The sequence below is a fragment of the Hesperophylax consimilis genome, chromosome 7 (genome assembly GCF_061612785.1).
Source record: "Hesperophylax consimilis isolate HC1 chromosome 7, BYU_Hcon_1.0, whole genome shotgun sequence".
In the NCBI taxonomy this organism is placed as follows: domain Eukaryota; kingdom Metazoa; phylum Arthropoda; class Insecta; order Trichoptera; family Limnephilidae; genus Hesperophylax; species Hesperophylax consimilis.
Window position 1 is genome coordinate 14616108 of NC_142842.1, and position 26683 is coordinate 14642790.

The 26683-nt window shown below is 31.4% G+C and overlaps 1 protein-coding gene across 1 annotated transcript in view; it reads right to left on the reverse strand.

Annotated features, from left to right (window-relative positions):
- Window positions 1–26683, reverse strand: part of RhoGEF64C (Rho guanine nucleotide exchange factor at 64C) — a 259239-nt gene that overhangs the window by 127710 nt on the left and 104846 nt on the right. The window contains exon 2 of the mRNA XM_089633241.1: window positions 424–464. The gene's annotated coding sequence lies outside the window, so the exon portion shown is untranslated. The remainder of the gene's footprint in view (window positions 1–423; window positions 465–26683) is intronic.

Below are 26683 nucleotides of genomic sequence, written 5' to 3' on the forward strand. Positions count from 1 at the left end.
TAATTTTTTTACCTTAACTTTATCCATAATTCTCCAACTATAGAAATCAAAATGTAATACTTGTAACTATAGTCAAAGAAGTATATTCGTGACATTTTATAAATAACTGAGTTATTTTACCTTGCGCATTGTGTTTTGCTCGTTGAAAGTAAATCCGGGATCCTAATCCTTGGATAGCTTAACCAACACAATTCAATTCATACTGAATAAAATTTAAAAAGTTGTTTTAATTTACTTGTCACGACTTGTGTGACAGAACTTGACCACAGATTTTATCTTGACCAATATAATTAATTCATACCACTGGGTAAAAAATACGATTTTCTTTATTTCATAATAATATTTGCAATGTACAAGTAATAAGAAATGGACAGTTCAGTTAGTAAATTTATCAAATAGTTTTGTAATTATTGTTGTTCTTACCTTTTAGCCGAAAGTAAACAGCATTTTCGTTTATGTGCACTCTGAAAACAATAAAAAGAATTTGTTAATTATATTATTTGTATTTTCGTAACGTAATACAAAATCGACACGTAAAAAAAGTTTTTTAACCACCATTTTATCTATTTTTTAATGCCTTTTTAACATATTTTTTGTTTGATTGAGTATAGAACCTTTCTACCTAAGAACTGGATTTAACAACTCTACCAATCTCGCTAAATACCGATCGGTTAGGACCGACATTTATTTTGTATATTAACTGTTGTAATGTCATCCGATTTCAGAGAAAATAGAATGCATTGTCATCATCATCTGCCGAGTTTAAGCTCTATCGAATGTCAGGAATTGGGTTAATTTCCGCTTCCAAGATTAGCATTCATTCATTACCGAAAAACGAAAGTGAAATTCGAATAAATTTATTCAATAAAAAGGATTGCAACTTTGAAAATTGAAAATATTTTTTTGCATTTTGGATTTTGCAGTACATTGTATTATTATCATTCTAATTTTACCCATCAAAGATTGTTTAAAACATTTCACATTGTCATGTTCTTTTATGATATATCCACAAAAAAACTATTGAAGAAAAACCCCAAGAAAATTATGATTTTGTCCTCGTAAGAGTTTGTTCGGCACAACACTAATCATTGTTATATTTTCTGCATAATGCATAAATGTCTGAAATACAAAGCAATGTCTCAAAAACTGCTTCATACATTATTCATTGCAATTTTGAATTCATTCAGAATGTTTTAAAGTGGTGACCATATGGGAAGTGGAGTTTTGAATCATTAGACAATGTTTTTTTAAACAATGAAGTGTTAAACAGTGTAGCGGTCTGGAAACATGTAAGATTTCACTAATTACCGAGAGGTTAAATGCGTCCATGAAAATAAAAATCTAACACCTGATAGCTGATTTGTAACGCTAGTTGTATTGTATTTGCTATCCTAGTATATACACACAATGACTTCCATGTACTGACTATGACAGAAACACGGCATTAGAAAACTGACTTTTATTTTCAACAGATGTCGAATAACTTGATTAGTTGAATTCTCTGGTGAAAATTAGTAGCCATAAAAAATTATAATAATTAGAAAAAAAACTTGTTTTTAAAACAAATGTATAAAACCAACTTCAGGGCTATTTTTATATAACCCAGAACGTTCATCAGCGTTATATAAAAATATATGTCATATGTTTGAACATATAATATGTTTTTATGTAACCCTGATGAAGGTTCAGGGTGAACAGAAACCGGTTGGATTTATATATTGCTTTGTTTTAAAATTGCCAATAATAGATCTGAAATACTACTGCCATGGATATTCATTCGTAAATAAACCTTCGTACCACCTACTATTATCAAAAAATAGTTAAAAAGATATATTTTTGTGAGGTTCTTCCACTAAAATTCAAATTTTCAAATCCAACCTTTGGTATATTTTTACTGGCAAATGACAGCAAGCATCATGACAGACCGCAAATAAATGTTGTCATGTTGGTTTATTTACATTTATTACTACAAAATTTAAGTGTATTATGAATGCAATAAAATTTTTAAAAACGCGGTCAAAGTTTCAATAAAAAAAACTTAAATCGGTAGATACTATAATTACTCCAAAGTAACCGAAATTTTATATACCTATTAAACCGTTAACTTTTTACAACTTGTATGTAATTTGGAAAATGATTTAAGTAATTAGTCACTTCCTTATTGTAGTTTTATTGATTCGTAAACCCATTTCACAACAGAATTTTAATAATGAATCACATATTATAGTACGAATAAATTTACAGTTGTTCCTACTATCTCTACTTGAAATGGGATGACAAAAAAGTGGTCTGAATATTACAGCATTTTTCTGCACTTGTATGGCAAGGAGAGGAGCGTCCGGCGTTTTTAATTAATCGACTGCGTCTAATGAAATCCGTAACGTTTATCGGACGCGTGGTTTTTTTCTCCCAGCTACTCTGCTGCCCTGGTACCTTACGGTTTATGGATACAAGGCGAAGACGTAAGTTACTTATAAATATTATTTATTATTACTTAGATTCTTTATATTTTCATGAAAAAACATATTAACATATCAAATTTAATATTTGGGTCCTGCCAGGCTTAGATTTTGTAAATTGAATTATTTAGCACGGTGAAATATATTAGTTTTTTTACGAAAATATTGGAATACGCGACATCTAAGCATGCCAAAATCACTTTACCAGGAAGTCCCATGAACTATGCAATACTTTCATTTACTGGTAAACAAAATTATGGCTGTAGTAATAGTATTAGAATTTAGATACATATTTTTTTTACACTAACCCGACACAGAAGGCCCTGAAGAAAATAATTTATATCAGGGCCTATGATATCTTTTGGGATGTTAGGTGGAGGGTCTTTTTTAGGGAATGGAAGGAGAGAAAGTTCTGGGAAGGTAAAGGGTGTTAGAGTTGGGTAAGAAACTAAGGATCAGTGTGTCCAGGAGTTAAAGACATATGAATAAATCTCTCTCACTGGAGCGCAAGGCGATGAGAGGAGAAACCAGTTGGAGCTACCAAACCAGCCTCTCCCGATCTGACACGATACACAGCTTGAAGGCGCTTCTTGGATACACCTTACCCGATGAACCCGGGCAGCCCTGCTAAATTACCAAACGTAGCGAACCACTTGGGATGAACTATCGCAGATGTGCTGTTTATCCAATAAGTGGTTTCTTGGCGGCAGTACCCAAATTGAGATGAACCAAAATAATATATGCAATACGCGGTGTAATTCATTGACTTTCCACAAACTCGATCAATAAGCTGATGAATCTCTTTTGGCATCAACTCATTAACATCGGAACTGCAAACATTTACAAAGTGTACAACCCACTTATTTCATTTTAAGCTCAAAATCAATATTAAGTTTTTATTTTTCATGAAAATGTCGCACGACTAATGCCAGTACTGTAGGAGTGTAAAAAAGTCACGTACCTTCTCTGCGTACTCGATATAAAATAAATATGGTGTGTGATTTCTACTGCGACACCCGATCTGCTGCCAAGTTCTGTTTGTTCCAGGCTGCTAAATGAAACGCTTTCTTTGCAGTGAGAAAAGTGGGACATGCTTTAGGTAGAAAAAATATGATTAAATAACTCAGAAGGCTGGTTACATTGATCGCTACCACTTTTTGGCAAAAAAAAATCTTAGGCAGTAGTATAAAAAAAAAACATTTGGGGTGTATTGATTATATTACATGTTCAATATAACTAATACAAATGAACAGAAACCTATTTTGATGATTTTCCAGGTGATATGTTTTCATTGCTGTGAAAAAGCGATGGTGATAAGCGTGATAATTGTCGATTTTTTGAGTATGGCATATAATATTTAAGATGTCTTTTTTTAATATCAGTATTTCACAAAATGGGGATATCAATGCACATTATTTATTTAACAACATGTATTATCCCCAAGAAAGTTTATTGTATCGACACACTCAGGCGTCTCCTCGTCTGGCTAAGTCCTCCATCACAACACAAGCAACATTTTCCGCTTATAGTGGTAGTAGTTGGAGATTTTCAACTATTGTCAGGTTATTCGTAACCCGGGAATGTTTGTATATCTTTTTTTTAAACAAAAAATTTTGCTCCCTTAACAAACTTTTGTGGTAGTTTAAAAGGCGAAGAAAATAGTAAAACATAAACAGAAAAAAAACAAATTTGATATTAAATTATTGGGCAACAGTATTCTTTTTTAAATACGTCATATGAAGTTAAAAAAAATGTTGGAAATTGTTCAGTAATACAAAAAGTTTTGGTTGTATTAAGAAGAAACAATCTTTTTTTACGTTGGTTCCTCACTTATTTTTCTACATTTCTATAACCATTCCAGTCCAGAAATAGAGTAATGCTTAGGAGGTCGTTTATCTTTAATTACGAAGAGACAGATTAAACGCGTGACATACGATTTATCAATATTTTGCCCACGTGTAAAGCATTTTCTTACAAAATAAGTATTTTTTGGCGTCAATGTGATTTCATAAATAATCAGGGAGATATTTTTTCAATCGATTACAAACATACCATGATAGATTTGAACCGGACACGGTATATTTTTATCATAAAACTGGGTAGCAATTTTTTGCTTTTTAAGACTAATGTGTTTTCTTCACTTCATGTCGTCCACTTACATAAATAAATTGTTAATTATGCAAGCATTGAGAGTGGCGCACACTTGCAGACATTGTTCAACTTCACGGTCAGTAAGGAACTTGAGTGAAAAATATTAAAGTTTTAAAAACATGTAGATTAACAAATGCTGATTTTGAATAATAGATCGTCATTTGAAAACGATTTATATCGCTACTTCGCCGGTCGTTCGGCTGCGTGCAATAGATATATTGCAAACTATTTTGTGACAAGTTTCGATGAGCTAATTGCGGTATACAAATTATTTCAAATTATTTATTAAAAAATTTAATGGTTTTGCTGAGGTGTAAGGATCTCTGTGGTGGTGTGGTTATCGTCCTGCCTTTCGGACCCTAACGTTGAGGATCATATCACACAGCGACAAATAATATAAAATATACATATATGTAGTTAATTAATATTTGTTTCTTTCTAATACAAATAGATTGGATTTGATAAATTAAGTAGGTGAGTCTTAAGTAAATGTAAGTCTTCTGCACAATATTTTCCCAAACAGGGATGCCATAAGCTGGAATCCTACTTTATCTATTTTACTATCTATTTCATAGAATCTATGAAATTGATCAGTGAGATCAGGATTTCTATATGATAGAAACTCGAAGTTGAATAAATTTCAAATTTCGTTCTCTGACATGACCATAGACCATGGAATAGATAAGACGAAAACACAGCAATAGATAAGATTTGAGATTTTCACGGCTAAAAGTTATATTGTGATTAAATTTAGTATCATTAACTTTATTAGGTTCGCTAAAAAAGGAAGAAGCTTAACACGTTATAATAACCAAAATTTATTCAGTATATTTGGGATGCCATAGTTCCCTCGGCTCCGAACAATTGGGACTCAGTTGGGAATGATTTTATTTTCAAACCTGATTTATAAGTAAAAAAATTCTTAATTTCTGAGAAATTTTATGGCAATATTATGCAATTATGGCGAGGCTATATAAAACGTATTTGGACAAGGTGAATTTTGTAACAAATATCTCCATGAAATTTACCGAAATGATTTTTTTAATAACTTGGGTAGGGTTTTTCACAGAATTTGAGCAATTCTTCAAATTTTAAAGTTGAAGTTTTGTGAATGTTCTATTCAAGTTGGGTTATTATATGCTTATTGGCAAGTTATTTAAAAAAATCTAATTATTGACAGAACTTTCACAGAACTGAAAAATTCTTTGAAATTTGATGAACTGTTCAAATTCTGTAAAACAATCCGTCCTTAAACTTAGTAATTGAAAATCTGCACATTATTAACTCCACGTAAAAAATCTATGTATTTTTTTAGGTGGGTACTTACTACAAAAATAATTAATTTTGCGCAATATTATTTTGATGCGCTTGAAATTTATTTTAAAAATGTTGAAATATAAAAATCCTTTCAAGCATTACTAATCATTACGTCCATATTTTCCGGTTGAAGAAATAAAAAAAGTGGAATTTTTCATGTTCGTCTTCTTGGGCGGGGAAAAAACTGAAAAAATAAGATTATGGGCGTGCAAGTAAAAATGAAGTCACAGTGTGTGGAAGTCCGAAGACTAAATAAAAATAACTACTTTGGATACGCCGTGGTCACTTTTGTGAAGCACTAATAATTGCACGTATACGGGTATTTACAATATTTACGATTATTCGCGGCTATAAATGTTCGAGTTTATCTATTTATTTATCATAAAACACCCTCATAATATTTATTGTCAAATTCGTACTACAGATCAGGGGTATAAATTTAACAATAAAACAAGATCCCATTATTCTTTTGATATCTGCGACTTCACCTTCTCGTTCGTAGCTGAAACTCGTTATATTATTATTACCGTCGTTTTGTTTCCTTCATAAACCATTTTCATATCCACAATATGAATCTGTCACTCATATTTCAAAAGTAATGCGACATAAACAATGATAAGCATGGTCTCGCACAGAAATGTAAAATTCGGAAATAAAAATTATTATTTAAATTTTATTTCTTTGTGTTTCGAAAATGTCAACCTTTTGGCTGAAAATACCGGTTATATTCATATTTTTTCATTAAATAATAAGATTATACGAATAAACCTAAAGGAAACATGAAACAGAACAAAACACAGAAAAATAATAATATATCGGTCACAACTAGGAATCGAACCCAGGAGCTCTTGTCTTACAGGGACGCGTGTCTCAAACCTCTCTACAAACAAAAAAAGTTTTGATGATCTTCAAGTTTCGTGATTATAATACACGTAAAATTAATTTCGATTATTGTAAAATTGCTATTGCTATATTAAATGGATGAATTTTTTTAAATAATACGTTCTATTATTAATTTAAAAAAAGTCATCCAAAAACTGCTATTGCTTTATTAAATGGATGAATTTTATAAGTAATAATAGAACGTATTTCAGCAAAAATACGTCCTATTGTTTTAAATTCATCCTTTTAATAAAGCAATAGCAATTTTTAAAGTTTTAATGATCTTCAAGTTTTGTGATTATAATACACGTAAAATTAATTTCGATTTTAGTAAAATTGCTATTGCTATATTAAATGGATGAATTTAAAACAATAGGAATAAAACTGGAATGAGTACCTAATTCTTTAAAATTGCCGATTTTTGTGAAATATTATGATCTACAGGGGGTTCCATGACTTCCATAGCTAAAAAGTACATAAATGTGACCTCAAAAATATACTAGTACTTGTGTGGACAGAAAAGGACACTTAAAAAAAAGTATGTTTCTATTTTGCTCTGAACTTTTAAGATACGTAAGCTGGTATTGAAATACCAATTACTTAACTTTATTTAAACCATATTATAGATAATGTTTTATGTGACATTTTTTTAAATAAAGAATTATGCTTTTTTTTTTAAATTCACTATTCCATTGACAATTCTTTTATCAAACATTCTTCAGAACGGTAGATTGAACTGTTGATCATTCCGATTTGACAGCTCGTAGAAGGAAAGAGTGCTCGCATACTCATGCGAACTCTTCCGGGATAAAAAAGGTAGTATCAAACTGGGGGCTTAGGATCACAGGAGCCTAGCTATAAAAGCTGGTGTTTTGATTTAAGCTTGGTTTCGGTAATGCCATAATCATATGAACTAGTGATCCTAAGCTCTATCTCGTATGTACAGCTGTTTACGAGATACAGTTGGGCATACAGTTGAGCATATAAGCATTCCAATACTTATTTTCGTTTATCTCAAAACCATGTTTTTGTAGATTTGCCCCTATGATCCTAAACCCCCGCAACACGGCCACCATCTTGAACCTGAAACGGAACGTAACAAAGAAATGCCAAACAGTGGACTTAAAATAGGACTTCCGCTATGTTCAGTTCAATGTTCAAAGAAATTTTACATATTTTGCAACAAGGCTATATAATGCTCTCCCACTAGCCATTAGACTGAACCAATTTTTTTTAAATATAAAACAGACATCAAAGATCAAAAAATTTATAAAAATTCCCTCATAAGTATGTACTCCAACTAGATGCTGATTAACCAATTTATTATTATTATTTATTATTTTTTATCATTTTCACAATGTCATTTAATGTAATGAAATATTATATGTATCAAAATATATATAAACATTAATTTATGTATGAAATACGTCTGTCTCGACACAGATTTATCCTAGTGAGATAGATATCGAAAAAAAAAACCTGTAAAAAAACTTTATATTGATAATAAAAAATAAAAATAAAAAAATTTTAAAAATCACAAAGAAAAAAAAATTCACGATGGTTTTGCGTATTGGAAAAAGATTGAGATGCTGGTTTAACCACAGACTTGAATGCGATACATAAGCAGAGATGGAAAAAAATCATTAAATTGATTTATATGCTTAAACGTAATTTTTTTTCTACTGTATTTCTTTAAAATGATGGTTTTACTGTATTATTTACTTTATTAAAATAGATCATATCAAAGTTAACACAAACATCCTTTCGATATCACACCTACACTAATGGCTGCACCGCAATCAATGGTTTTTTGTTAAATAAACATCGTCAGTCAGAGGTCACGATGATATTGAGTATGAAGGATACCAACTATCAATAATGGATATTTAATTGTTCAGTTTAATGTTTATTGCATCATGATCGCGACACTTTATTATAAATCAAAATAATAGCTGACCTTGTCATAGCACTGTTGACGTAAAATGAAGTTCATAAATTTTATGCACTCAGACTAACATAACGGTTAATAGTACGCTATTATTATGAACTGACCTCGTCTAATGTTAGCTTAAGTTAATTGAATTTAGCCAGTATACATAAACCAAACCGCTGCAATAATATCCGGTTTCCGGAATAAACATTAATTCCTCGAAATTCGCATTAGTAAACAACGAGACTTCGGATTGATTTCAAATGAATACTGGTCTCTATTATCAAGTTAATGACATTCATCTTTTAAATCGAGATGTCTCTTGAACAGATGCCAGAGGAAAAGCAATTTATTTAGATCTCTATACTCTGTATATTGAACAGAGAAACGTTATGTTCATCACAATCCGGCTATTAAAATTTGCATACAAAATTGCTATTTCAGTCCAAGCTACCTTGTCCTGTAAATGTACCCATGTACAATACACAAACAGTAGCTATACTGCCGCTGTAACTAAAAAGTATACGCCTTCTCGAAAGCATCCATAATTATGCGGTAGGTATCTGTGGTTGCAGGCAGAGGAGATGCAGTTACACACATGCTTTATTTTTATCAAGGTTGTATAAAAAAGTTTTTTTCTGATTAAGTACCGCAAAAGAGTACCAACTTCTACCAACGTCTGGAGCCAGTGATACTGTGGCTTCCATAAATGGGTTATATTGTAAGGTTGAAGGTAGTGGGGAGGGAAAGAAGATGAAGGGGTAAAGGAAGTTCCTGGTTATCAGATCTGGTCACCAAACACGACTAAAGACATTTCAAGCAGCGTTTCGATGGTGGCTGAATGGTGTTCTTTCACTAGGGCTACCAGAATCTACCATTGTGTAAGATGCCGCAAATATACTATTATAATATTTTTAACTGAGAAAAAATCATTTTACACATTAATGTTTGTATTAAAGTATTAAAAGCTGTGAAAGTGATTGAATCAAAACTATGTAATTCACAACATCACAATCAAAAGCATCGTGTGAAATAAATCAAGAAATTAATCAGTAAATCTGTCTTATACGAATTGAAATCGAATTATCTCTAGACCTGTTTTCTCTTTTTTTACGGGGGTCAAACACTTAAATATGATATCTCGTTAGAGAACACGGAACTGACACAAATCTAAAGGGAATCATATCAGATATTCGGTCTTGCTTGCTTAATGACCATCATCAGAGACCGAAACTTGTCTGGAAAACGAGAATCATCATTGTAAGGTATATCTGCAACCTCAGTTTAGTGTTATCTTGATGCGCCCAGGTGCATGGAAGCTATAACAACCTAATCTCACCTATCTTAACCAAATAATATGCTGATAGGATTTGGAAGTAAAACATTCCAGAAACTCCCAACTTTATTGATAAACTCCGAAGAACCAGATCGTTTTTAGAAAGGTAAAAACTTTTATAAATAAGCCTAAATTCGAATTGTATTTTAAGGCTTAGACAGCAGTTAGATAGCTATAATACGCCAAACGGTAAAAACCTACCTTGAATACATCATAAGTTTTTTCATTCTTAAGACGAGATTGCGATGGTTGCAAGAGATAAAGTGTTTAGTAAATGTATATCCCCGTGACTTTTTTTTGGGGGGTAATCGCACAAAGCAATATAATATTTACACTGAAATATTGATATTAGCAATTTTTAAGTTTTTGTTATTATTCATTGTATTATTAACTAGCGCAGACCATTGAAAAATCTGTGATATTACAATATTTACAGTTTTATAAATCTGAAAGTATTTATAAAAAAACATATGCCCCAGAATAATTTCAAAAACAAACATTGTTAGTTTTAGAACCATCAAAAATTATCTTTCCAAAGAACACCGTTAGTAAACGAAAGAATTTCGACATCTGCCAAAAATTGAAAAACCAGAAATAATCGTTTTTTTGTAGATTTAATAATTAATTAAATAAAATAAAATAATTTTGGTACCTACTACGTATCTTGTCTGAATTGTTCCCACAACCAATTCCAATTTTAAAAATGACACTTAAATTCAAAGCAAATCCTAGTTATAAAGTTCATTGAACCGGAATTACAGACAGAATAACAACAGAAATTAATATTTTTGGTGAAATTGCACGTTCAGTGTCTTTTCGTCATATTTATTATATACTCCATTCAATAAATATTAGTGAACTAATCTAATCATCTGTAGATACAAGGACTTCTAAAGCAAAGTGAAAATATTTTATTATGTCTTGCTTTGCAAGTAGGGTCAAACCAGAATATGTACAGAAAATTAATGTTAAATAAATCAGGTTTTTTCATAAATTAAAAAACATAACTTCGCAGTAGCCTAGTTTACATATATTCCTAAATTGTGAAACATAGCAAAAGCAAAACACTAAACGGTAATATTTATGAAAGCACAGCAGACTCCGATATTTCTATTTATTCTAACTTACCTGTTCTGTTCGTAAATAAACATCTCTCTACGCTGGCATTGAAACGAGAAATTTATTCTCTCTATCGCCCAAGGCCGCCTTGGTATCTGGTAGCGTGGACAGGTGTGATAATATAAGATATTCCTACACCTGCGCATCAGTTTCCTCCGTTGCTTTGTTTGTTCATAATTTCCATGGCAATTTGTGGTATATCTGTAAAGGTCACGGTACCTACGCGAGTTCAAATATGAGAAAATTTCCAATTTTCCCTTTTTCTTGTTACTGTTTTGCCTCGTAAAGGCCAATAGATTATGCAAATTTTGCATTTTCTATTTCCCTTTGACTATTGGTAAGTGAGCGCAAATTGCTTTCATAATGACAAAATTTAATAACAAGCAATTATTAGCCAATAAATCTGATCGAAATTAATTTACATATTACTTGTTATTAAAACGTATTGAAATAGAAAATTAATAAACAAGATGCAAATAAAAATCATTATATTACATTACTTGTTTGTTATAAAATCATGGGTAACTAACTATTTGCGCGGATATTTATAAAAACTGACAGGACGTATTATAATTTTATATTATAATATGACGGAGATAAGAATTTGAAATATGGTAAATAATAATTCAAAATAAATATTCTAAAAGCAATTACAAAAATAAGCATGTTTGTTTAAAAACCATAAACATTCTATTTTTTTTTTTAAATTAACTTTAACATTATTTCCCAAAACACCCTGTCTTCGTAATGAAGATAAAACTTTAAAATTGAGTTTACCAACTGTAAACCAAATTGGAAGTTGCCATCTTTTGGCAATAACCACACGATATATTATATTTATTTATTTTACATAAAAAAAAACAAGAACATCAATTAAAAAATATAGCGATTTGACTGGTTTACAAAAATACAAGTTCTATTTAGGAATATTGTTGGAATAGTGTTGCAATAAATCTTTTACGTGATCCACAAAATTCTCAAAGTTAATATTAAATATATCGACATCACTTAAGTATTGGTTTCCCATTTGATTTTTGCGACAAACGTGTTAACTGCTTGTTTCTACGGTACTAGTTTGCTATCATAAACTCCACAGCCCATAGAAAGATGATTCTATAACCACATACCATGGTGAGAGAAGATACAAGATAAACGCATAGTTGACATACCTACTTCAACTCCTAAAGGGTTAATTAATTATATCCCCCTTCTGAGATAATTGTGCAGTTCTATTGCATATTCCCAAGCGGTCCTTAAACAAGTTCCACGTCTAGCATTTCATATGTGGCTGGGTATCTTCTTACGAACACTCTCACTACTTGAATAGAAACTAACAATCAGCGAATCATTTTCTTGATTAAAGGCAAAACTACTATATGGGTTTTCAGGTCGGACAAATAGTAATTTCATTGCATTGGGTGATTAGATATTACATGCTTGCATTTCACAACGATGGCTAGTGCAAAGAATAAGATGAAGAGAGATAAGAGATGTTTGTGTTGGCTTAATTTGAGTTTATTGCATAGCATCTAAAAGCACACACCTGTTAACCGGACTATCACTATCATTTCACTTGACGATGACCACCTCGGGTTCACGAAGCTGTCTGCAAAATTAAAGAGAGATCGCTGTTTGTACTGAGCAACAACTAAACAAGTATTAATGGGCTTCTTTGGTTGACTTTTATTGCACATTAATCTATGTTTTAATCAATTCAACGAGTAAAAAACTTTTAACAATTTAAAATTGTTATAGAAACCAGTTCAAGTTTCTATCATAGATTATAAGACGAAGAACCTTCGAAATTAACTTTAAAAAATATGTGTAATATTTTTGTTCGTTCATTAATACACTAATATTTTACCTATAAATTGGGGAAAAACGGAAATTTCTTCAAACAAAACTGGGAGAACGCAATTTTATATAAAAAAACACCTTCAATTCCTTTTCACTGACATTTTTTACTAACCGTTCTCTTAATGACAAATGAGTATATAAAAGTTAGTCAAATAACAACTTAATGCATTTCAATATACAGAAAATTGACACTGCAAATTAAATGAGTTTGGTAAAGCAAACAATGATGATAACACTATTTTTAAAAAGACCACAGAGAAGGTCGACCGAGGAACATAGTTCAAAGAAGGAAACAATAGTAGCAATAGTTATTTTGTACATATTATGGATTAGTTTTGTCCGATTTCTATTGGTATAAGTCAATCGATGTTCAATAGGCAGCAGCCAGTTCTAATATCATCGCCAGAGGGAATAGTTTGGATGTATATATAATTCGTGAAACTTTCTTTGAAAATTACATCCAATTCTCCGATCGTTAGTCGTGTAATTTGCTTATCAAGCAATCACTGGTCATTCTATTCAAGATTTATGTTTATATGTTAATCTGAAATTACTGTACGCGTTGGTCCAAAGTTCAATCCATCACTTTATGTCAAGTGGGTGAGCTATCAATTTTAGGCTACAAATTTAATTTACAAAACGTGTTATTATCTGTTGTCAAACAATAGAAACAATATCCTAGGTTTTACTAACAGATGGTTCAATCATACTATTGTTTTGTTAAAAATTGAATTGATATTTTTTTCAATTAAAAATCAATCCTTCCTTCAGTTAATAACGAACACCTTGATTCATAATCAAAATTTCAATATGTTTTAGAATTTTTTAGTACTTGAGACGAGGGGCTATCAGTCAGTCATGAGATTAAATGCCTTTTATTAGTTTTATTTTACTTACTTTAAAAAAAACATAAGATATACATGATACCTGATTATATTATTTCGTACTGGTTATTGGGGATTTTGAGAAAAGCAATTTTAATCGTTATTTTATTTTCCTCGTTAAAACCACTAGAGTTTTTATCAAATTATTTATTTTATGTTTGTTGATTGTGCATTTTAAATTACTAATTATAACCTCACAGACTATTACATTTAATTTTGGTTGACGAATATTGTACGAACACGAACCATAATAATTTACGAGGCTCAAAATATTTTCAAATCTGAGGAAAGAATTAATGGCAAATTTCAAATTAAGTAAATAGGCTCCTTAAGACTCCGCATTCTGAATTCCTAACAATATAATAAACTTCCCTTGGATAAGTTTTTAAGTTCTTATACGTTATTTTTGAAAATAATCCCCTTACATTTACTGAGTTGAAAAAGTAATTACATGAAATTCCCTTAATAGAAAAACATTGCAAAGTGTGCTACAATAGAAAATTATTAAAAACACATCTGATTTTGTTATTCAATATTTCTGGCATTCAAATTGGAATTGGAATGGAATTCAGGTATGAAAAAATTCAGAGTTTCTCTAAGAAAGAATTATTATACTATGAATAGTTATAGTACTATTCAAAATATTTACCATGCTATTGAGACATTAACACAAATTAAAGACTTAGGCATCACTTTTCAATCAAATCTTTGATTTGTTAACCATATGACAGAAATCTCTATTAAGGGCTTAAAAATTTTGGGATTTTTAACTAGGCTAACAAGAGATTTTAACAGTATAAAGTGTATTAAATTGTTATATTTTGTTATTATTTTTCGGAATAACTTATTGAGTAAAACCTCAAATTATAATATTTAAATATTGAAGACAATATTAGTGATTTTTAAACGAAAATCTGAAACAGAAAAATCAGAAAAGGAAACGGTCACATCTGGGACACGAACCCAGGACCCTTGTCTTTCCGGGACAATGCTCTACCAACTGCGCTAATGGGACCCTATCCTCATCGGTCACTTTTAACTGTATCATACTTCGAATAAGAACTACCAACGTTGTCTTCATTTTTTCACCGCACATTTTTATTGGAAGATAGTTGTTTTATTAAAGATAGTTGCCAATAAAAATGTGCGGTGAAAAAATGAAGACAACGTTGGTAGTTCTTATTCGAAGTATGATACAGTTAAAAGTGACCGATGAGGATAGGGTCCCATTAGCGCAGTTGGTAGAGCATTGTCCCGGAAAGACAAGGGTCCTGGGTTCGTGTCCCAGATGTGACCGTTTCCTTTTCTGATTTTTCTGTTTCAGATTTTCGTTTAAAAATCACTGATATTGTCTTCAATATTTAAATGTTATATTTTGCCTATGTAAGTAGTCAACTTGAGTACAATTCTCCTGTCTGGAACCCACATTATAATATGCATGTACAAGCTGTTGAAAGAATACAAAACAAATTCTTACGTTTTATAAATTTAAAAATAGGTTTTCCAGCAATTATGTTGAACAACAACACTCTGTTAAATTAAATGAAAATGCTCAAATTGTCAGACAGAAGAATTTTCACTGACTTGGTATTTCTATGCAAAATTCTAAATGATTTAGCTGATAGTCCGATATTGCTAGAATTGATAAGCTGCCGGATTCCACAACGTAATACTAGAAGTCAGGATTTATTTCAGTGCAGAAATTCTGGGTCTAACTACCATATGTATTCCTCTTTGTCCAGAATACTAATGGAGGGAAACAAATAATACCAAGTCAGTGGACTTCTTCAATTTATCTTTAAACATATTTAAAATGTAGTTAACGTAGCAATTCAGTTGTGTACAATAAATTATGTATATTTATTAATATTAATATGTAAAAACCCCGAAAAAGGGCGTTAATTAGTAAATAAATTAATAAATGCTACATAAGACATTTGTCGACTCGTAAACTTTGTAAACTAACGATATCGTTCTCACTTCTTTATGATTGACCCTATTATAAATGCGTGTATATTTGAGAAGTTAAGTAGGTCAGATCGCTACATCAGAAATATTAACATCCTACATAAATTACTAAACATCTGTTTCAACATTATCACTTAAAAAAACGTTGAAATCATGTTTGAACTCATTTGGATAAATAACAAAGAATCATGACATTTTTATTTAATTAGTACGGTTTTTTCTCGTTCCGTACAACGGATCTTAATTCGTATAATTGATTTTCTCTTCCGCTCTGTAATTACTGATAATTTGAAGTTCACTCTTACTTTAGACAGAAGAAGAATGAAGTAGGCTGCGCCGGTTATGGATTGCACAGCCTCCGGCCAAATGGGACCTTGTAACTCGATACTTATTATTCGCACAAACCAAATGTAGAGTTGAAATGCCGTCTGCTGCTCTGGTGGGATTCCTTTCCACGAATTTGGATATTGAACAAACTCATCGCTTTTCTATACTTATGCGCATGCGGTCCGGTTTCAGAATATTTTATAATACTACAGATACTGGACGATTTTACAGCGGCATCGGCAAACTTATATTATTTTACAACTATGAATCTTTGTGTAGATTTGTACGAAATATTTCAGGTATTTGGTATTTGTTTGAGAGTTTTTTTACGTAAATCGGGGAAAAACATTTAAATTACTAATTTAGTTTGTGGCTCTGACTCTTATGTGTGTATTCCTTTTGTAAATTTTTGACAGATGTTGTAATTTTCAAGTTTACTGACGGTGCTCATTCGAAAGGTAACTAACTCTCTGAAATTCAGAATTTTATTTTTTTTAAATACTTTCACAAATCCTACACGGAGAAAAACGATTATTGACGATTTATTAAAATCCGGTTAAAAACGGGTTTGCAGGCAGTTTCCTTTTTAACTTTTAGTACATTCCTAATATGTGTTCGTGCGCCTGCATTTGCCGGACAATATATATTTACGAAATGATTAAATATAATGAACACGTGTTCCGACATTGTGATAGTACATTCTTTTTTCATAAAATTTTAACAGGAAACCTATCAATTCAGTCATTAAGGGCCGGCGATCCTATTTTTAACCGGATTACGAAAAATTTGTCAATAACAAGTCAAAATATTTCACCAATAAATGTAGATATAATATATCTCGACGCCATCTAATGGGGAATATAGCACTAACAAATCCTTTCATACAAAAATAAAAGATAGTTGTTTTTATGTGAAAATGTAATAAGCAATTATTATTGAATGAAAAATACCAGTACTATGGAATTATTTGGCGGGTTTGTAATAAGCCAACATAGCTTAAAGGTTAGAGCAGCTGACTGACAATCAGCTGCCAAGGGTCGCGGGTTCGATTCCCGTCAGTATCTTTTATTTTTAGGTGAATAATTATTGCTTATAATAATTTGTTATTCTTTGTATTGTGAATAAAAAAACATTAGTACGAGTAAGGATATACTTGTATGTGGTTAACACGAACCTTGTCCGAAAGGTTGTGGATTGGGTGGGCTCCGATATCCAGTAACAATTATAAATATCACAAATATAAATATCTTCGCACATTCGTTAAATGTTTATAATCTATTTAATGTGCGACTGTAAGTCAATCATGATTAAATTAAAAACATATCTTCGTGGCCACTACCGGTCTTCAATGATACAAGTTACTCGTGAGAATGTTTTAAAATATTAATATTGAAAGCAATTAAAGCCTCTATCACGAATATATTAAGTACATTAACCCATATTTGTCTATATTTTACGACCAAATCACTGATTGAACATGTTTAACAACCTGGCCACCGTCGATCGCATCCTCTGATTAATCTGTTACATTAATCAATCTTTTTTTACGAACGTTATTTTTTTTAATTGAATTTAAGCCAATTTTAACCACTTTTCAATACTTTAGAAATAATGTTATAAATATTCTAAGATAATAAAATATAGACGGTGGGCACAGTATCCGATGATACCATCAGAAGGGGCGGCAACGAAATGACATTATTTCTTTCAACAGAAAATTGGCTTTCATCCTTGTACGACAAAAACAGAATTAGTTAGCCAGGCTTACATAATATAATATATAAACAATGAAAAGAATAAATTCTATGCTATTTCACTTTCTTAAGTTTCTTCGTTGAATCAGGGAACGTCATGGCATGGTTAGGATGCTTTCAAAATATGATTCAATACTGAAAGAATCTAATATTGGAAATAATTGAGATTACTTCTAGGTACACCAAACATACGTGGGTCATCGATAAAGGTGTCCGTGATTTTAAAATGAAATAACTTAATTGTGTTAAAGATATGCTATTTGTTTATAAACCAAAACACGCAGAAAATCTTTATTTTCTTTTACGTTACGTAAAACAATTTCGACAATTTCGATACGACTTTTCCCTGTTATACGGCAAACATCTAAGCGATATTTGACCTCCCTCCAAGAACGCTGAATCATTTCAACAAGAGTAACATTTGCCGTGCTGATTCTTCAGCGTATATAAAACTATAATATTGTTTTGAAACAATTATGTATAACAACAAATAATGTCGTCAATCAATAGAGAAATCTAAATCTTTCTGCTTATGGAGGGCAGATTGAGTTGATCAGCTAATCGGAATAATTGTCACAATGAATTAAACCATGACCACGATAATACATGAAGTGTACAATTCATGGCTCCATTGTTGGCACTGAGCAGATTAAATTCAATCTGCTTTAGTTGGTATGGTATAGTTTTCTTGACACACTTGCAGATGCTATTAGGTTCAAGCTTTCCTCTTTGTAATATATTTAGTGGCTTAGTGTTATGTTTCGAAAGTCCCTTCTCGATCTTAATTCACAGAATGGTTGGCGTGTTAGCATTCAATGCTCATAAACATCATACAATATGGGCAGCCAAGTAAATATCGGAATACCACAAGTGTTAACGTGAAACTATTATTATAAAAGTTTATTATTAATTTTAAAATTAATATACATTAAAAAAGTAAGTGCACAATGTGCATGCCGCTAAACTCAGAAACAAGTCTGTTATCTCCCTCTATCCCCTATCCATGAAGAATTTTCCCGTTTTTACCCGTTGTTTGTGTATATTACAAGGAACTTATATACATATATTGAAAGTACACTTCAACTAGTTATTTATAATGTTTAAAAGTATAAATGTTTATGGTTAAGTAATTGGTGGCAATTTGCAATAAATAATTGCATAATCTATAAAGCTTATTTTGTCAGTCAACATACAGTTGGAAGGTTGCGAGTTCAATTTCCACATTAAAAAAGTTTTATTGTTATTTTTTTACATTTTGAATAAAGGTATCCTACCGCCAGTTGTGTTATAGATGATAAGGGTTTTTACAAAATTTAAGGGTTGCTACACCGCACAAAAATATTAGTTGTGTTATAGATGATAAGGGTTTTTACAAAATTTAAGGGTTGCTACACCGCACAAAAATATTATTGTAATTTTCAAAAAATATACAGTTAAATTAACTCATTTTGAGTTTTCCAAGTTAACGCATTTTGCTAACATATTAAATCGTCAATACTTATTTTCTGTTCTGATTGCATAATTTTTTAACCTATACACCAAGAATGATTTTAAATACAGAAATATTAGTTAACCCATGGTAGTTATTATAAAACTTTTATTTATAACAAAATACCAATTCCATTAGCAGTTTGAATTGAATACCTGACCGCAAAACCTCGGATCGTGTACAAAATATTTTTCGATAAGTAGTGGTTAATATAAAACATGTGCATCCTGTTACCATCGACAAAACTATGAAGTCATAATTTATAAATTTGTTAATGCAACGCATTGAGGTAATCGAAATGTGTTGAAATTAGTTAATGACCTTTATTTACACACTTATTACTTGTGGTCAGGCAAAACCAACAATTTGGAAAAATTACATGTCCAAACATTCAAGTTTTTATTCTTACATTCACAATTTCTATCAGTTTGTTTTGGACATCAATTTACTTTAATAACCTTTGCATCAAATTATATAATAAATTTCAATGACTGTGAAAATCCACTGTTCTTCAGTTTATTATAGATAAATTTATTGTTTATTACAGGTATTTGTATTACTTTGGAAACGTATGCTACAACGCATCATTATGATAGTTGTGCCAATAATAAAACGGTTACACATTACATAAGTCACAGCACTACGTAGTGAGCAGCAATCATGAAAATAATTGGCAGTCTCCACCTTTCAAGTCATAATCTGCCGGTCATCGACACAGCGTAAACAATCATTTCACCGTCGTCAGAATAAAAATGATTTCAATGGCATTTGATGAATCGAAAAAATCTTTCTATCTTCAATCTAATAGTACTCACCTCTCACTGCTGTGATCGGATTAAACCCATCAAAGGTGGTTACCGAGTATTTTGTTTTTCTCCGTCCTATTGCTACTACCTTGTGGTCTGTGCCAGAAGATGTACTTTATACAATGCAGGTATCTTTAGATTGTACCTTGTACACCTGTGAGCGTTTTGGCTCAAGGTTCACTTTCAATCTCACTTCACTTGTGCAGTTTCGCGAAAGTCCAACGCGGTGCGCGCTTCAATGCACACTTTCGTTTTGCTATTGATCTGGTTGTTAGATTATCTGACTTTGAATGCGTTCAGAAGCGGAATGAACAGACTTATAAGGGCTCAAGAATACAGTTTTAACAGATAGAATAAAGAAAAACGCGAGAAATACTTATTAGGGGTGTTTAATGTTACAAATATTTGCCTAAACGAGGCTTAAATTTTCAATAAAAACTACGTTTTCGAAATGTGATAGAGATCTACGATATCAGACGCTTGTAAACGAAGCAGAGCGCTACGCTATTGGGCTAAATGGAACGTTTTTTCCATTCTTATTTGTGTGTAATGCACTTTTAGTTTTCTTATTTATTCCATGGTTTAATGTAATTCTAATGTTTTCAATATTAATGTATGCCAAAAATTATTAACTCACTTGAAATCGTTGATCGTTAAAGTAGCTTGTGAAAGGAAGATTAAAAGAAATTAAAAATATTTTTTTCTAAATATAGAAAATAATAATAAAATTATAAAAGATTCTATTGACACATAATATTACAAAAATCTAATTAACATGTTATTATGAAATAAGCGAAAACATGAACAGAACTGGATGATTCATATCTGTGAATTTAATACGTTCATAATATTTTATTATGATGAAAACATCCTATTTATAATTTCTGGTGAAATTCCTGCTATTCAAGTTGCCTTGGTACCTTCAAATTATACATTTAGATTTTAATCGGCAATAGCAAAGAAATAATTTTAAGAATATAAAGATTCTGTGTTATTGTTTATTATAAAATCAGATCTTTATCTTCATAAACATTAAAACATAAACATAACAATGATCATAATCTTAACACATAATAATGTTTCCATTCCTACGAGTACGAAAGTTTTTAGAAAAATGGTTTTCTCTTCCACATAAAAATGTTTTATGTGACTGTTTTTTCTCGTATTCACTTTTACGATTCATCCATAGAACTACAATTAGAGGTAACATGTTCCACCATTAGTAAACCGTACACTGGAATCGGTAGTTTTAGTTGGAGCTTTGGGAGAGTTGGAGGTCAAAAATCGTAACCTATTTAATCGCTTCATGTCTCATCTAAATGTAAATACATCAATGGATTCACCACCATTATTTATGTTATTTTATGTGCGTTTGTGTTCTTTTATTGATTTTCGTAAGTGTTATAAATAAAGAACCTAGGTAGATACTGAGTAGTAATTTGAAGGTATAATACATTGTATTTAGTCTATGTATAATATAGATACAAGATGTAATATGCTATTATTACTCACCAGTTATTGTACTCTAATCGTGAAGCTCAATGCTTGATTCAGCAATGGCTGTTTAAAGGTTCTACTTTTTAAAGTAGTTTTAAAAGTAGAGTCAGTTCTTAAAGGTACCCATTTTATGAAGCGTACAACTTTTTAAAGTAGAATGCTTTATAAAATGGATACCTTTAAGAACTCACATGTATGCAAACTTTACTCACTACAAGTTCTGCATTGAACTTATCGCTGTGGTGAGATATGACTCGGTGACACAAAGTGAAGTTTTTGTTTATGTATGCTACACTAGTAAACTCAATCAAAAAGTTCAAAGTTTTTGTAATTGGATCTGTACGGCAGTTTCCTGGGTATATCATCAACAGAACGGGAATCAAACGTATGGGGGCATACTGTCCCGAATTAATTCAATGTATCAATATCCATGTTCCCAAAAAATCATGTCGACATTTCTTACCTTTTTACTTCAATAACACTAGCTTACCAAAATTCTCCGATTCCGAGACTTCACAATCTCGGAAACAAATATTCTGATCTGTGTGATATATTTCATTTGAAAACTAATCAGTATAAATAATGTTGTATATTCTATCACTTTTATTCTTCTAGACACAAATAGACCTATGTACCCATATAACTTCTCCGCTTCTACTATTTTGTTTTGTTGAATCTTTTAAATTCAATTATATGCGTGAGGATTCATTTTTGCCATTATATTTACATTTTTCTTTATTATATTAATTTTTAAGTGTTTACTGTGATACAAAATGCTTGTATTTTTTTTAAAGAAAAGCTCACTAGGGCGTGTAATAAAAAATATATAATATTATACGATTTGAGATAATCACGGCCAAGATTATCGTAATGATTTATTTTTGTGATATTCTGCTATGTTGTTCTACCTCTTTCTTTAGCCAACGTTTCGGACAGCACATCTGCCCTGATGATGGACACTGTATTGCTGTCCGAAACGTTGGCTATAGAAATAAGTAGCGCAACACGGCATAGTACCCAAAAATAAATCACTATAGTGACGGCTTCCGTGGTCGAGAGGTAAGGCTCTCGACTAGGAAGCCGGAGGTTGCTGGTTAAAATCCCAGTGGTGGCGTGCGCAAGTAAATTTTATTTGGTTAATTTGTGTTATTTCACAATTTATTCATTCAAAATAATATATTGTGTATTTGCGTATTCAGAATTGAAACATAGCTTGAAATTGCATTAGCCGTGTTTGGTGACCAGATCTGAATAGCCAGGTACTCCCCCCTCCCACTTTCATCTACCTCATTTCCTTCCCCTCCCCACTACTCTTCAGTCTCATAACATACCCCAATTGGGGATGACATAGTCTCACTAGCTCCAGACGGTTGGGAGCAGTTGAGACACTAGTGCGGTATTCACATAAAAATTAGTTGAAAAATATAAGAAAAAGTAAAACGTGCTACGTACCAAAATTGATTATGTAGGTGGAAAGCAGAATGATGTATGAGATTTTGCTGGATCTTCTATTTCGTTTTAACCAAACAAAATCCTACAGCTTCAACGTCTAGCCTTACCCTCATTAATAATCCCGGCTTTCATTTTAGAAATGTCTCGCACAACGATCTCCTAAAAATATCCCGAATGAAATCATTGGTTTTAATTATAAAACACCGAACGTAGCTCAACTGTCATTTTTGAAAATATTTGCATGGGCGTGAGCTAACTTGCCACGTCAAAATTATAAAACGATTAGATGAAATATTCCGAAGCAACATACACTGAGAGTAGATGTTAGTGCTATTCCTATACTTCTAATACTAATTCTCTAAATTTGTGTATATTGAATTTTGTTTGTAGTTAATTTGAAGATTGAATTTGGTATATTGAATTCTGTTTGTAGTTAATTTGAAGATTGAATTACGTATATTGAATTGTGTTGGTAGTTAATTTGAAGATTGAAATATGTTTGTAGTTAATTTTAGATTGTATTATGTTAATTTGTGTGTTGAATTACGTTTTTAATTATCTAATAAGACTTTAAATATTGTTTATACATCACCTTTTAAGCATTATTCATTTTTTGCATTTACTTACTACTCCCATATACACGAGCTCCCGGAGCTAACCTTACGGAGTAGTAGAATAATTAGTAAAAAATATATTTTCCATACTGTTATAATTTGAAATCATGTATTGTTTTATAACAAATAAAATATATTATCCAAGTCTAGGAGGTAAAAAATCTAAGTGTTTATTTGAAAAGAGCTTAAACTGAAAATCATCAGTATTTCCTGGAAAAGTGTCTTCGAATTTAACCTCCCACACCTCTAAAATCAAGGGTCAGGCTTGAATGAAACTATAAATGGCACCATACTTTTTCTCTGTAGGCTAGTTAACAGTCTAACAAGACGGTGTGACGCTTATATTTGCACGGTAGGTATCAGAATCCAACAAATCACAGTTAACTGTAACTTTCTATTTAAGCTAAAACCAAGTTAACACCGAGTTTACAAAACAATCTATTGCATAACAACTCCGATTGCAGAATGTTTATTTGCACGGTTCAATCTGTTACCAGTGCTTTGAATGATTTCTGAACGATTCTATTTTTCTCTTTGACATTTATATATCAGGGTATCGATTCTCTGATCCAGGCCGCTCGCTATCGCTGTCGAAAGTACATACATTGGTCGGCATTCTTATTCTTGAGTCTCATTGAAGGTACATAATTACATACGCCAAACGTCAAAAATCATTCCACTCGTGGACTTTATCGAGAATCGAGGCCCTGGTTAGTTTATTGATTTATGCATTTCGTTACCATTTTGCTAAAATGTTAAGATGGAAAAGATAATTGTACTTTTTTTTATTTCTTGTTAATAATCTATTATTGAAGAGAAAACCTTGAATATTTCATAGTTAAATTAAACTTGACAAAAATAGAACGCTATTAAATTTTTTGTGAAAAATTGTATGCATCAAAGCGTTATCTTGAATCTGTGACGAACATACTCAAAACTTCTGTTTTAAGTTTGAGGAAAAAGAAAATATAACCATTATCATGGAAACGGGGACAATGCTTTTATATTCGTTAATTAATTGTGTGGAAAACGTATTTTAAAACTATTTTTCTCTATACAAGGAAAGGTTATTTAAATATTAACAAATTCAAGTCAACAGTTACGTAACGCCAACGAAACTAAAAATACGCATAACTTATGCGAAAGAAGCACATGTTCTTAAAAATGCAAATTGCAGGGACTTTCGATAGTACAAACTGTGTCCGTCAACCGTTCATTGGAAATGAGCCTACTACTTGATAATTTATTGTGGATAAAGCCTCATATGAAAGTAGTGGAGCGTGTTTCGAATAAATTATTCTCTTTAAAGACAACAATTCATGTAAGTCAGATAATAAAAGAAAGGATTGTTTTTTTCACGGTAACAGGTTTCAGCACCTATCTGCTAAATCTTCATTTCTATTCTTTCTTCAATCAATATAGACTAGCCATATTACATCCTTTTGTATTTTAAGTATCATATCTCATTAGTGTCTTTCAAAACACCTCTGTTTCAATGTGAAGGGTTTCAGTAAAAAAGTCATTTTAAACCTGTGCACCACAGAATCTGTCCTTGGAAAGATTAATTTTTTTCTACTTTTTTATTTTATTTTAACGATAACTTTTGTATAACGATAACGATAAGTACAGCGCAGAGACGATTCTATTGTGATTGCGTGATATCTCACGCATCCTGGCAGCGGAATCATTCGTGCGTTCATGAATATCAGAATATTTAATTTACATCTCTTCCGAGTTGTACTCGAGTGCTTTTTTTTCTTTGTTAATTCTTAGAGTTTGATACCCTTCCAATAGGATGGTACAGAAAACAGCGCATGAAGAAATATTTTGATAGGTACCATATTCACGCATATAAAAATAGTTGTGTTTTACATATTTATTTACTTCGCTCTTTCAAATATTTTATATCTCAAATATTTTTATCTTTTTGATGTGCTTATTTAAAAAAATGTAATCTGTGAAGTTGACATAACAATATAGAATTTTAAAACCACAGTCAGGAGTGCTCCTGAACCGGTGCTCCCCTTAAGCCGACACACTATGTATTGCCGTATCTGGGTTTCGATTCTCCAATTCAGGCCGCTCACAATCGCCGTCGAAAGTACGTACATTGTTCGACTATCTTCTTCTTGTTTTTCGTCGAAGGTACATAATTACATATGCCAAACGTCAAAAGTCATTCCACTCGAACAGCGAGTGGGTCGCACCACTCGTTGTTCGAGAGGAATTACTTTGTCGAGAATCGAGGCCATTCTGAATGAAAACTTGCCCTAAGATGCACCACTTTTATCCCACATACTGCTAGTAAAACGGTAAGTGACATAAATCTTTTGCAGTTATATCATCACTGACTAAACTTTTAATAATAATTAGTAGTTACCGGAGCACATCGCTTTCGTAATAGCTAGTGCGGTGGGCTCACACCGAACATCAACAAGTCTGCTGTACTTCATTTTAATAAGTTGATGCCTTTTTCTTTTGCCGGGCGAAAGTGAAAAGCCTTTACCATTGACTGAGGTTGTGGGCGAAGCAGACCAAGCCTTAAAAAACGTTTAAGATTATATTTCTATTAATCACTCAGAATTTAAATTTCTTCAATAATAGTATAATTACTTTGCGCGGTCATTTTAAATAAATAAAATAAAAAACTATTATTATTAAATATCACTATTTAATAACCATTTTTTTAACAGCCATCTCTTAAATTTATTTTCAAATTAATATTCATGTTCATATTTTAACATTACTATTCATATTTTCATATTAATACCTATATTCATATTTTCACATTAATACTCATATTCGTATTTTCACATTAATACCCAAATTCATATTTTCAAA